This window comes from Scyliorhinus canicula, chromosome 15, assembly GCF_902713615.1.
Source record: "Scyliorhinus canicula chromosome 15, sScyCan1.1, whole genome shotgun sequence".
Lineage (NCBI taxonomy): Eukaryota > Metazoa > Chordata > Chondrichthyes > Carcharhiniformes > Scyliorhinidae > Scyliorhinus > Scyliorhinus canicula.
In genome coordinates this window covers 38,776,435-38,787,814 of record NC_052160.1, presented here as the reverse complement: position 1 = coordinate 38,787,814, position 11,380 = coordinate 38,776,435, and the positions used below count along the sequence as shown (strand labels likewise).

Genomic DNA, 11,380 nt, shown 5'->3' with positions numbered 1-11,380 from the left:
GTCACCAATTTCTAATTTCATCCCTTTCCTCCTTCTGCTTGTAGACGAGGGAAATGATGCCTTTCTTCAGATGTCTCCAGTGCAGCAGCCCCTAATAGTCCTCCTCACACTGGTCCACTCCCCATCGGCAGCAGGGATCCAACTAGCAGCCACTTTTAAAAAAAATACTTTTTCTGAATTACAAAGCCAGGCTCAAAATGTGGACAGGTGGAAACCCCTAATCCTGCTCCAAAAAACAATTCAAATTCAAATTGAATCCAATCCATGGTCCCCACAAGAGAGGGGAAATAAAAATTATCATAATACAGGTCAGCCATGACACCCATTTCCAGGGATTTATTTATTTTTACATCATGAAACAACTCGGCAAAAGCAGAAACTCTTTCAATGCAGAAGCCGGTCTGGTGAGCAGCTCCAACTTCCAGTCAAAGCTTTCATTATTTACGCAGGCAGCAAATTAGTCATTGAACTGTCAGAACAGGAGTGAATTTCGAAACCCACACACACACACACACAGGCTCTGGGAAACTACACCCATCATTCGTCTTCGTGTCTGCTGGATCGGCCCCTTCCCAGCTCCAAGTGGATTGCTGCTCACAGAGCTCGGCGAAGGAAAGCAGAGGACACAGCCTCCTATCGCTGGGCAGGCACGTTTGTTGACTCACTCGCCAGGACGAGCTCGGCAACAGGATAAAGCTGTTGCGGGGCAAAGTCCGTATGCAAATCTCGCAGGTTGAACTGGAACTCTTTTTTTTTACACTTTGGACTTCCTCAAAGCGAGACGAGACTCGCTCGGCAGGGACACACCTGGACACAAATCCTCTCAGGTACTGGACTAAAACTTGTTTACAGTCTGATGGATGGGGATGGGGATGGGGGTGGAAAGTGGGTTAGATTGGCAGCAGTTTGACACCAGCTCCTCGTGTTTAAACTGAGAGGAATGGGCGAAGCAATGTGCTGGGTACTGACCTGACAGTCACACCGGGCTGTCTGGGTGACCGGGAAAAGTCCCCACTGACACTGTGACCCTCACCCAGGAGCTGTTGTTTCCCCATCATCTCCCGCACTTTCCAGACTGACTTCTCATTTCAGTCTGAAATGGTGTCTGTGACCCCGACCACAATACTGTATTATGCCCTGTGGTAAGGAGGGCGGTCTGGTCCTGTTGGAGCAGTCATTCCTCACAAGGTTGCGGTTCCAAATTCCACTCCAGTGACCCGAGCCTGAATTCCCGGGCAGGACGGGGGGGGGGGGGGGGGGGGGCTCAGCCGCATTGTTAAAGGGCTGGTGCTGGCGGCGGCCCCGGCTGAGAGTCTCCCTCGGTAGGTGGTTCTGCACTGCCGGAGGAGCAGTGTTGAGGAGGGTGACCGAAGGAGGGGGGGACAGGAGTGAGGGAGAGGGGGGACAGGAGTGAGGGAGAGGGGGGGACAGGGGTGAGGGAGAGGGGGGACAGGGGTGAGGGAGAGGGGGGGCAGGGGTGAGGGAGAGGGGGAGGGGGGGCGGGGTGAGGGAGGGGGGGCGGGGTGAGGGAGGGGGGGCGGGGTGAGGGAGAGGGGGGTGGGGTGAGGGAGGGGGGGCGGGGTGAGGGGGGGGCAGGGGTGAGGGGGGGCAGGGGTGAGGGAGAGGTGGGGCAGGGGTGAGGGAGAGGGGGGGCAGGGGTGAAGAAGAGGGGGGGCAGGGGTGAGGGAGAGGGGGCAGGGGTGAGGGAAGAGGGGGGCAGGGGTGAGAGAGGGGGGCAGGGGTGAGGGAGAGGGGGGCAGCGGTGAGGGAGAGGGCAGAGGATCGAAGGGGAGGGGGGCAGACCGAGTGGGAGAGGGGGGCAGACCGAGTGGGAGAGGGGGGCAGACCGAGGGGGCGAGGGGGGCAGACCGAGGGGGGCAGACCCGAGGGAGAGGGGGGCAGACCGAGGGGGCGAGGGTGGCAGACCGAGGGGGGCAGACCCGAGGGAGAGGGGGCAGACTGAAGGGGAAAGGGGGGCAGGACTGAGGGCGAGGGGGTTAGCACTGAGGGGGGGCAGGACTGAGGAACAGGAGGTGCAGGGCTGAGGAAGGGGGTGCAGGACTGAGGAAGAGCGGGGGACAGGACTGAGAGAGAGGGGGCAGGACGGTAGCATTGTGGATAGCACAATGGCTTCACAGCTCCAGGGTCCCAGGTTCGATTCCGGCTTGGGTCACTGTCTGCGCAGAGTCTGCACATCCTCCCCGTGTGTGCGTGGGTTCCTCCGGGTGCTCCGGTTTCCTCCCACAGTCCAAAGATGTGCAGGTTAGGTGGATTGGCCATGATAAATTGCCCTTAGTGTCCAAAATTGCCCTTAGTGTTGGGTGGGGTTACTGGGTTATGGGGGTAGGGTGGAGGTGTTGACCTTGGGTAGGGTGCTCTTTCCAAGAGCCGGTGCACACTCGATGGGCCGAATGGCCTCCTTCTGCACTGTAAATTCTATGATATTCTATGATAGGACAGAGGGGAAAGTGGTGCAGGACTGAGGGAGAGGGGGGCAGGACTCAGGAGAAGGGGGACAGGACAGAGGGACAGGAAGGGGGCAGGACTGTGGGAGAGCGAGGGTGTGCAGGACTGAGGGAGAGAGAGTGGGAAAGCGGTACAGGACTGAGGGAGAGGAGGGCAGGACGAGGGAGAGCCACAGTCTGTGCACGTGCCAAATTCAATGACTGGTTGCTGTAGCATGGCTGTGTGTGGATATAAAAGATTATGCCAGTATTAGGGGTACTGCATGCTGAATAAAGGCAGGGGCATATCCCCCCACGAGAGCAGGGAAACTAAAACCAATTTTATTGTGCATAACATGGACCAAAGTATGAACCCAAAACTAACATCACACCTTTGGACAGGTGACCATACTCTTGGGGGAGATGTGCTTGTTCCATGTAATCCCGGTGTTGTGATTGCTATGGACTGTTTCAGTATTATGGTCACTGTGGATTGTTCCCAGTACTCCCACTTCCTGTGGACTGTTCCCAGTACTCCCACTTCCTGTGGACTGTTCCCAGTACTCCCACTTCCTGTGGACTGCTCCCAGTACTCCCACTTCCTGTGGACTGCCCCCAGTACTCCCACTTACTGTGGACTGTTCCCAGTACTCCCACTTCCTGTGGACTGCTCCCAGTACTCCCACTTCCTGTGGACTGCTCCCAGTACTCCCACTTCCTGTGGATTGTTCCCAGTACTCCCACTTACTGGGGATTGTTCCCAGTGATGTGTTATGTACTCTGGGATAACACAGGCTGCAACTGGATGCAGCTGTAACCAAAAGACACTCCAGATCTTGAAGTTAGTTCAATCTGATTTATTGAACCAGTAGCACAGTTAGCACAATTCTCTATGAGTTCGACTCTCTGCTGACCTAAGTGTGGTTACTCTGTCTGACTGAACCAGACTAGCTCTTAGCCACATGCTGGAGGTGTGATACTGTACATACACCCTGACTCACTCTGTAGATGTTCATCAGTGCAAAGAGACGGAGTGTGAGTGCCTCGTGCCTTTGAAAGTGAGACACCACCTTTGAATGTCCTGCCTGCTCATTGGTCATGTCCTGTTCTCTGCGTTCATTAGCTGCCTGTCAGTATATCATTATCTGCATGTCTGCATATCATGACGTCTCCCCTTTTCTTTGATGTTTTGTTGGCACATGGGAACGTACTTGCACGTGGTGGCATATATTAATATATTTACAAGCATTGGCATATGTGAACGTATTTATATGTGAAGACAGTGGTCTAATGTGAGAAAACAGGACATAGTAAACAAAACAAATGTTCATAAGTCCAGTCTCTGGGGCTTGCATCGGATCCTTGTTGACCGCCAGAGAGGTGGTGGTGGGGATGACGGCACATTGACAGGCTGGATGGAAGCCTGACTGGTGGCCTCGTAGTTCGAGGTATCAGGAGGTGGCAAAACAACGGACGGAAACGGAGAAGAAAGCGGTTGCGGGAAGGCAACTTTGCGCAGTTCCCGTCTGTTTCATTGCACAACAGAACCATCAGCCATACGTACAACATACGAGCGGGGAACAGCTTGTCGAATAACGACAGCTGGAGCAGACCAGCCACCATCCAGTATCTTGATCCTGACAGTGTCTGCCGGGGTAACACGGGCAAATCGGTGGCATGAGAATCAGAGCCCTAATTTTGCTGGTTTCGGAGCTGCTGCACCTTCTGCAGCACCGGGACATGATCCAGGTTGGGCAAGTGCATGGCTGGAAGTGTCGCCCACATGTCCCTGTTCATCAGGAGTTGAGCCGGCAACATGCCAGCGGACAGTGGGGTCGCCCTGTACGCAAACAGCGCGAGGTAGATGTCAGAAGCAGAATCCGCAGACTTTACAATGTGCACCTCTTTTTCAACCTTCCCATTGGACTGCGGATAGTGTGGGCTGGAAGTGACATGTTTGAAATGGTATGACTTGGCAAACATAGACCACTCGTGGCTGTTGAAGCACGGGCATGTGACAGTGAGTGGGATACCATGCCCGGAGAACGTCTCCTTACAGGCCTCGATGACGGTCCGAGATGTGAGGTCTGAGAGCTTCATAACTTCAGGGTAATTGGAGAAATAGTCAATAATCAACACGTAGTTACGACCAATAGCGCAAAATAAGTCGATGCCAACCTTGGACCATGGGGAGGTCTTGATTTCATGCTGCTGCAGCGTCTCCTTGCTCTGCGCTGACTTGAAGCATTGACAAGTTGCACAGTTGAGGACCATGTTCGAGATACCCTGGCTAATACCGGGCCAGTAGATAGCCTGCCTGGCTCTGCGTCTGCACTTCTCGCCGCCCAGGTGTCCCTCGTGGATTTGGCGGAGCACCAAACTCTGGAGACTGAGTGGAATGACAATCCGGTCCAGCTTGAGGATGATACAATCAATCACCGTCAGGTCGTCCTTTACATTGTAAAATTGAAGGCACTGCCCTTTCTGCCAGCCATTGGCGAAGTGGTGCATGACACGCTGCAAGAGGGGGTCTTTGGCTGTCTCTTCGTGGATACGAACCACCTTCTCATCAGACGCCGGGAGGGTGCTAGCGCACAGCTGCACCTGTGATTCAATCTGCCGAATGATTCAGCGGTTCACTAGGCAATGTGATGGAGTGGGACAATGCATCAGCGACGATGAGCTCTTTGCCAGGCGGGTACACTAAGTCAAAGTCGTACCTTCTGAGTTTGAGGAGGATGCGCTGCAACCGACGCGTCATGTCGTTCAGGTCCTTGTGGATAATGTGGACCAGAGACCTATGATCCGTCTTGACAGTGAATGCCGGCAGGCAGTAGACATAGTCATGAAACTTGAGAATACCATTGAGAAGACCCTGGAATTCCTCTCTATTTGCACATACCTTGTTTCGGTGGGCGTCATGGCCCTCGATGCGTAGGCTACCGGTGCCCAGGATGAAGTGTCATCGCATTGAAGCAGCACCCCACCGATGCCATCCTCGCTAGCATCTGTTGAGATCTTCGTCTCCTTGTCTGGGTCGACAAATGCCAAGACGAGTGCAGTGGTGAGCTTGGCTTTCAGCTCCAACCACTCTGCCTGTTGTGCTGCCTTCCACTCGAAGGCAATGGACTTTTTCACCAGGATTCGTATGGCCATGGTGTGTGAGGCCAGGTTTGGGATGAACTTGCCCAGAAAATTGACCATGCCGAGGAAGCGCAACACCGCCGCCTTGTCTTCAGGGACCTTCATGGCTTCGATGGCCTTGACCTTGTCTGTGTCCGGGCGCATGCCCTGCTGAGAGATCCGGTCTCCGCAGAACTTGAGTGTTGACATGCCAAAGCATCATTTGGACCTGTTCAGCTTCAGGCCATTGGCATGGACATGGGGGAATACCCGATGGAGACGGGAAACATGCTCTTCAGGGGTCGTGGACCATATGATGATGCCGTCCACGTACACACGAACCCCTTCAATGCCCTCCATTATCTGCCCCATGATGCGACGGAAGTGCTCCAATGCCGAGACAATACCAAACGGCATGCGATTACAGCAGTATCTGCCAAATGGTGTGTTGAAGGTGCAGAGCCTTCTGTTGGACTCATCCAGCTAGATTTGCCTAAATCCATGTGACGTATCCAAATTGGTGAAAAAAATGTGCGTGTTTCACCTCACTTGTGAATTCCTCCCACTTCAGGATGGGGTAGTGTTCACACATTATATTCTTATTGAGATCCTTGGGATCGATGCAGATGCACAGGTCACCCGAAGGCTTTCTAACACGTACCATCGAGCTGACCCAGTCAGTCGGTTACCTTGGAAATGATGCCCTGTTACTGAAGATCCTTGAGCTGTGCCTTCAGGCGCTCCCTCAGCGGAGCCGGGACCCAGCGTGGTGCGTGGAACACTGGCTTGGCATCAGATTGTAGCAGAATCTTGTATCGATATGGCAGCGTGCCCATCCCGTCGAACACATCCGGATACTTAGCGAATATGTCGTCAATGCCGGCCTGAAGATCCACATTGAGAGGATGTCGTTGAGTGAATCCGGTGCACGAGGTTCAGCTGCTTGCAGGCATGCACGCCAAGTAGGGATGCCCTGTCTGCCATGACAATTTCAAAACGTAGCGTGCATGGGTGCTCCGGTTTGAGACAAGTAGATGGTAGGATCCCAGTGCCGTGGTGGCATTTCCGTTGTAGTCAAGGAGCCTGCAGGCTGCTGGAAGGGCCTTGGGGGGTTTCTTGATGCGTTTGAAATCTGCCTATGAGAGGAGGTTGGCAGATGCACCTGTGACCAGCTTAAACTGGATGGAGCAGTGGTTGACCTGCAACACCGCACGTCATTCGTCCGCAGAATCCACAGCGAGGATGGATTGAAATTGTGATGAGTTGGATGTGGCATATTCACATTTGGTAATGATGCCCACACAGTAGGCGGAGTCCAGGCAGTCGTCCTCTGGATCCGTTGTGCTGCCAGGATCAGAATCCTGTAATCGTTGTTGTGCACTCTGAACGCGCCATCGTCGGAATTGGGAGCGTTAGCCCTGACTGGTGGTGCAGACCTGCAAAAGGCTGCGTAGTGGCCAAGGTTCCTGCAGTTTAAACATTGCCTGCCACTTGCAGGGCAGTGTTTCTTTAAGTGGGGGTTGCCGCGGTTCGAGCACATCATGACGTCGGCGTCCTGACGCTCCGTCCATCGTCGCACATGCACAGTGCGAGTTTTGGCCGCTTCGTTATCCCGTTCACATCGCGCATGCGTGGGGCCCCGGGAAAAGCGCGCAAAATGGCCGCTTTCATCAATGCTGAGGCGCTGCATCCAGGAGATGGCCTACACACTCTCTGCCTCGTGGCAGGCAAGTTTCTCAATTTCAGCCGATTTGTACTGGGCATAGCGAGTTTTGGAGTGCTCATGCACTGTGCATGTTTCAATCGCGACTGGCAGGGTCATATGCTTGATTTTCAGTAGCTGCTGTCTCAGAGGATCAGAGTGGACTCCAAAAATGATTTGGTTTCTGATCATGGAGTCAGCAATATCACCAAAGTTGCAGGACAGCGCTAACAGGCGGAGATTAGTTAAGAAGGAGAAGAAAGATTCATCTTTACTTTGTAGGTATGTTTGAACATGTAGCGCTCGAAGATTTCATTGGTGCCCACTTCACAGTGACTATCGAACTTGTCCAGGATGGTCTGAATCTTTGTCTCCTCCTGGCCGTCGGTGAAGTGAAATGAATTGAAGAGTTCGTTGGCTTGATCACCCGCTGTCGAGAGGAGAAGCATAATCTTCCTTGCATCAGATGCACCCTCGAGGTCTGAAGCATCTATGTACAGCAGAAACTTTTCGCTTGAATGTCCACCAGTTGGCATTGAGATTGCCGATGGTCCTGAGCTGGTGAGGAGCCTGGATTTTCTCCGTGCTGCCGGGATACATTCACTGGTCCTCAAGGAACGGACTGAGGTAAACCACCTAGATTAAGCAGTCTCCTGGTACCATGATGTGTTATGTACTCTGGGATAACACAGGCTGCAACTGGTTGCAGCTTTATCCAAAAGACACTCCAGACCTTGAAGTTAGTTCAATCTGATTTATTGAACCAGTAGCACAGTTAGCACAGTTCTCTATGAGTTCGACTCTCTGCTAACCTAAGTGTGGTTACTCTGTCTGACTGAACCAGACTAGCTCTTAGCCATGTGTTGGAGGTGAGATACTGTACATACACCCTGACTCACTCTGTAGATGTTCAACAGTGGAAAGAGACGGAGTGTGAGTGCCTCGTGCCTTTTATAGTGAGAGCCGGTGCACACTCGATGGGCCGAATGGCCTCCTTCTGCACTGTAAATTCTATGATATTCTATGATAGGACAGAGGGGAAAGTGGTGCAGGACTGAGGGAGAGGGGGGCAGGACTCAGGAGAAGGGGGACAGGACAGAGGGACAGGAAGGGGGCAGGACTGTGGGAGAGCGAGGGTGTGCAGGACTGAGGGAGAGAGAGTGGGAAAGCGGTACAGGACTGAGGGAGAGGAGGGCAGGACGAGGGAGAGCCACAGTCTGTGCAAGTGCCAAATTCAATGACTGGTTGCTGTAGCATGGCTGTGTGTGGATATAAAAGATTATGCCAGTATTAGGGGTACTGCATGCTGAATAAAGGCAGGGGCATATCCCTCCACGAGAGCAGGGAAACTAAAACCAATTTTATTGTGCATAACATGGACCAAAGTATGAACCCAAAACTAACATCACACCTTTGGACAGGTGGCCATACTCTTGGGGGAGATGTGCTTGTTCCATGTAATCCCGGTGTTGTGATTGCTATGGACTGTTTCAGTATTATGGTCACTGTGGATTGTTCCCAGTACTCCCACTTGCTAAGGTCTGTTCCCAGTACTCCCACTTCCTGTGGACTGTTCCCAGTACTCCCACTTCCTGTGGACTGCTCCCAGTACTCCCACTTCCTATGGACTGCCCCCAGTACTCCCACTTACTGTGGACTGTTCCCAGTACTGAGGTCACTGTGGGCTGTTCCCGATACTGTGGTCACTGTGGATTGTTCCCAGTACTCCCACTTGCTAAGGTCTGTTCCCAGTACTCCCACTTCCTGTGGACTGTTCCCAGTACTCCCACTTCCTGTGGACTGCTCCCAGTACTCCCACTTCCTATGGACTGCCCCCAGTACTCCCACTTACTGTGGTCTGTTCCCAGTACTCCCACTTACTGTGGACTGTTCCCAGTACTCCCACTTCCTATGGACTGTTCCCAGTATCCCACTTTCTGTGGATTGTTCCCAGTACTCCCACTTCCTATGGACTATTCCCAGTACTGTGTTCACTGTGGGCTGTTCCCGATACTGTGGTCACTGCGGACTATTCCCAGTACTGTGGTCACTGCGGGCTGTTCGCGATACTGTGGACTGCTCTCAGTACTGTGGTCACTGCGGGCTGTTCGCGATACTGTGGTCACTGCGGACTGTTCCCGATACTGTGGGTACTGTGGGCTGTTCCCGGTACTGTGGGTACTGTGGGCTGTTCCCGATACTGTGGGTACTGTGGACTGCTCTCAGTACTGTGGTCACTGCGGGCTGTTCGCGATACTGTGGTCATTGAGGGCTGTTCGCGATACTGTGGACTGCTCTCAGTACTGTGGCCATTGCGGACTGTTCCCGATACTGTGGGTACTGTGGGCTGTTCCCGGTACTGTGGTCACTGTGGGCTGTTCCCAGTACTGTGGTCACTGTGGGCTGTTCCCGATACTGTGGTCACTGTGGGCTGTTCCCGGTACTGTGGGTACTGTGGGCTGTTCCCGATACTGTGGACTGTTTTCAGTACTGTGGTCACTGCGGACTGTTCCCGATACTGTGGTCACTGTGGGCTGTTCCCGGTACTGTGGGTACTGTGGGCTGTTTGCGATACTGTGGGTACTGTGAACAGTTCCTGGTACTGTGATCATTGTGGACTGTTCCCAGTACTGTGGTCACTGCGGACTGTTCCCAGTACTGTGGTCACTGCGGACTGTTCCCAGTACTGTGGTCACTGCGGACTGTTCCCAGTACTGTGATCACTGCGGACTGTTCCCAGTACTGTGGTCACTGCGGACTGTTCCCAGTACTGTGGTCACTGCGGACTGTTCCCGATACTGTGGTCACTGCGGACTGTTCCCGATACTGTGGTCACTGCGGACTGTTCCCAGTACTGTGGTCACTGCGGACTGTTCCCGATACTGTGGACTGTTCCCAGTACTGTGGTCACTGCGGACTGTTCCCGATACTGTGTACTGCTCTCAGTATAGTGGTCACTGCGGACTGTTCCCGATACTGTGGTCACAGTGGACTGTTCCCGATACTGTGGACTGCTCCCAGTATAGTGGTCACTGCGGACTGTTCCCGATACTGTGGACTGCTCTCAGTATAGTGGTCACTGCGAACTGTTCCGGATATTGTGGACTGCTCTCAGTATAGTGGTCACTGCGGACTGTTCCCGATACTGTGGTCACTGCGGACTGTTCCCGATACTGTGGTCACTGCGGACTGTTCCCAGTACTGTGGTCACTGCGGACTGTTCCCGATACTGTGGACTGTTCCCAGTACTGTGGTCACTGCGGACTGTTCCCGATACTGTGGACTGCTTTCAGTATAGTGGTCACTGCGGACTGTTCCCGATACTGTGGTCACAGCGGACTGTTCCCAGTACTGTGGTCACTGCGGACTGTTCCCGATACTGTGGACTGTTCCCAGTACTGTGGTCACTGCGGACTGTTCCCGATACTGTGGTCACTGCGGACTGTTCCCGATACTGTGGACTGTTCTCAGTACTGTGGTCACTGCGGACTGTTCCCGATACTGTGGTCACTGCGGGCTGTTCCCGATACTGCGGACTGTTCTCAGTATAGTGGTCCCTGCGGACTGTTCCCGATACTGTGGTCACAGCGGACTGTTCCCGATACTGTGGACTGTTCTCAGTACTGTGGTCACTGCGGACTGTTCCCGATACTGTGGACTGTTCTCAGTACTGTGGTCACTGCGGACTGTTCCCGATACTGTGGACTGTTCCCGATACTGTGGTCACTGCGGACTGTTCCCGATACTGTGGACTGTTCTCAGTACTGTGGTCACTGCGGACTGTTCCCGATACTGTGGACTGTTCTCAGTACTATGGTCACTGCGGACTGTTCCCGATACTGTGGACTGTTCTCAGTACTGTGGTCACTGCGGACTGTTCCCGATACTGTGATCACTGCGGACTGTTCCCGATACTGTGGTCACTGCGGACTGTTCCCGATACTGTGGTCACTGCGGACTGTTCCCGATACTGTGGACTGTTCTCAGTACTGTGGTCACTGCGGACTGTTCCCGATACTGTGATCACTGCGGACTGTTCCCGATACTGTGATCACTGCGGACTGTTCCCGATACTGTGGACTGTTCTCAGTACTGTGGTCACTGCGGACTG

General features: G+C 53.6%; 1 protein-coding gene across 1 annotated transcript in view; it reads left to right on the top strand.

Annotated features, from left to right (window-relative positions):
* The first annotated feature begins 440 nt into the window (after positions 1-440).
* The window catches only part of LOC119978909, a 44,609-nt gene continuing 33,669 nt past the window's right edge, over positions 441-11,380 (top strand). Inside the window, exon 1 of the mRNA XM_038820842.1 lies at positions 441-827. The gene's annotated coding sequence lies outside the window, so the exon portion shown is untranslated. The remainder of the gene's footprint in view (positions 828-11,380) is intronic.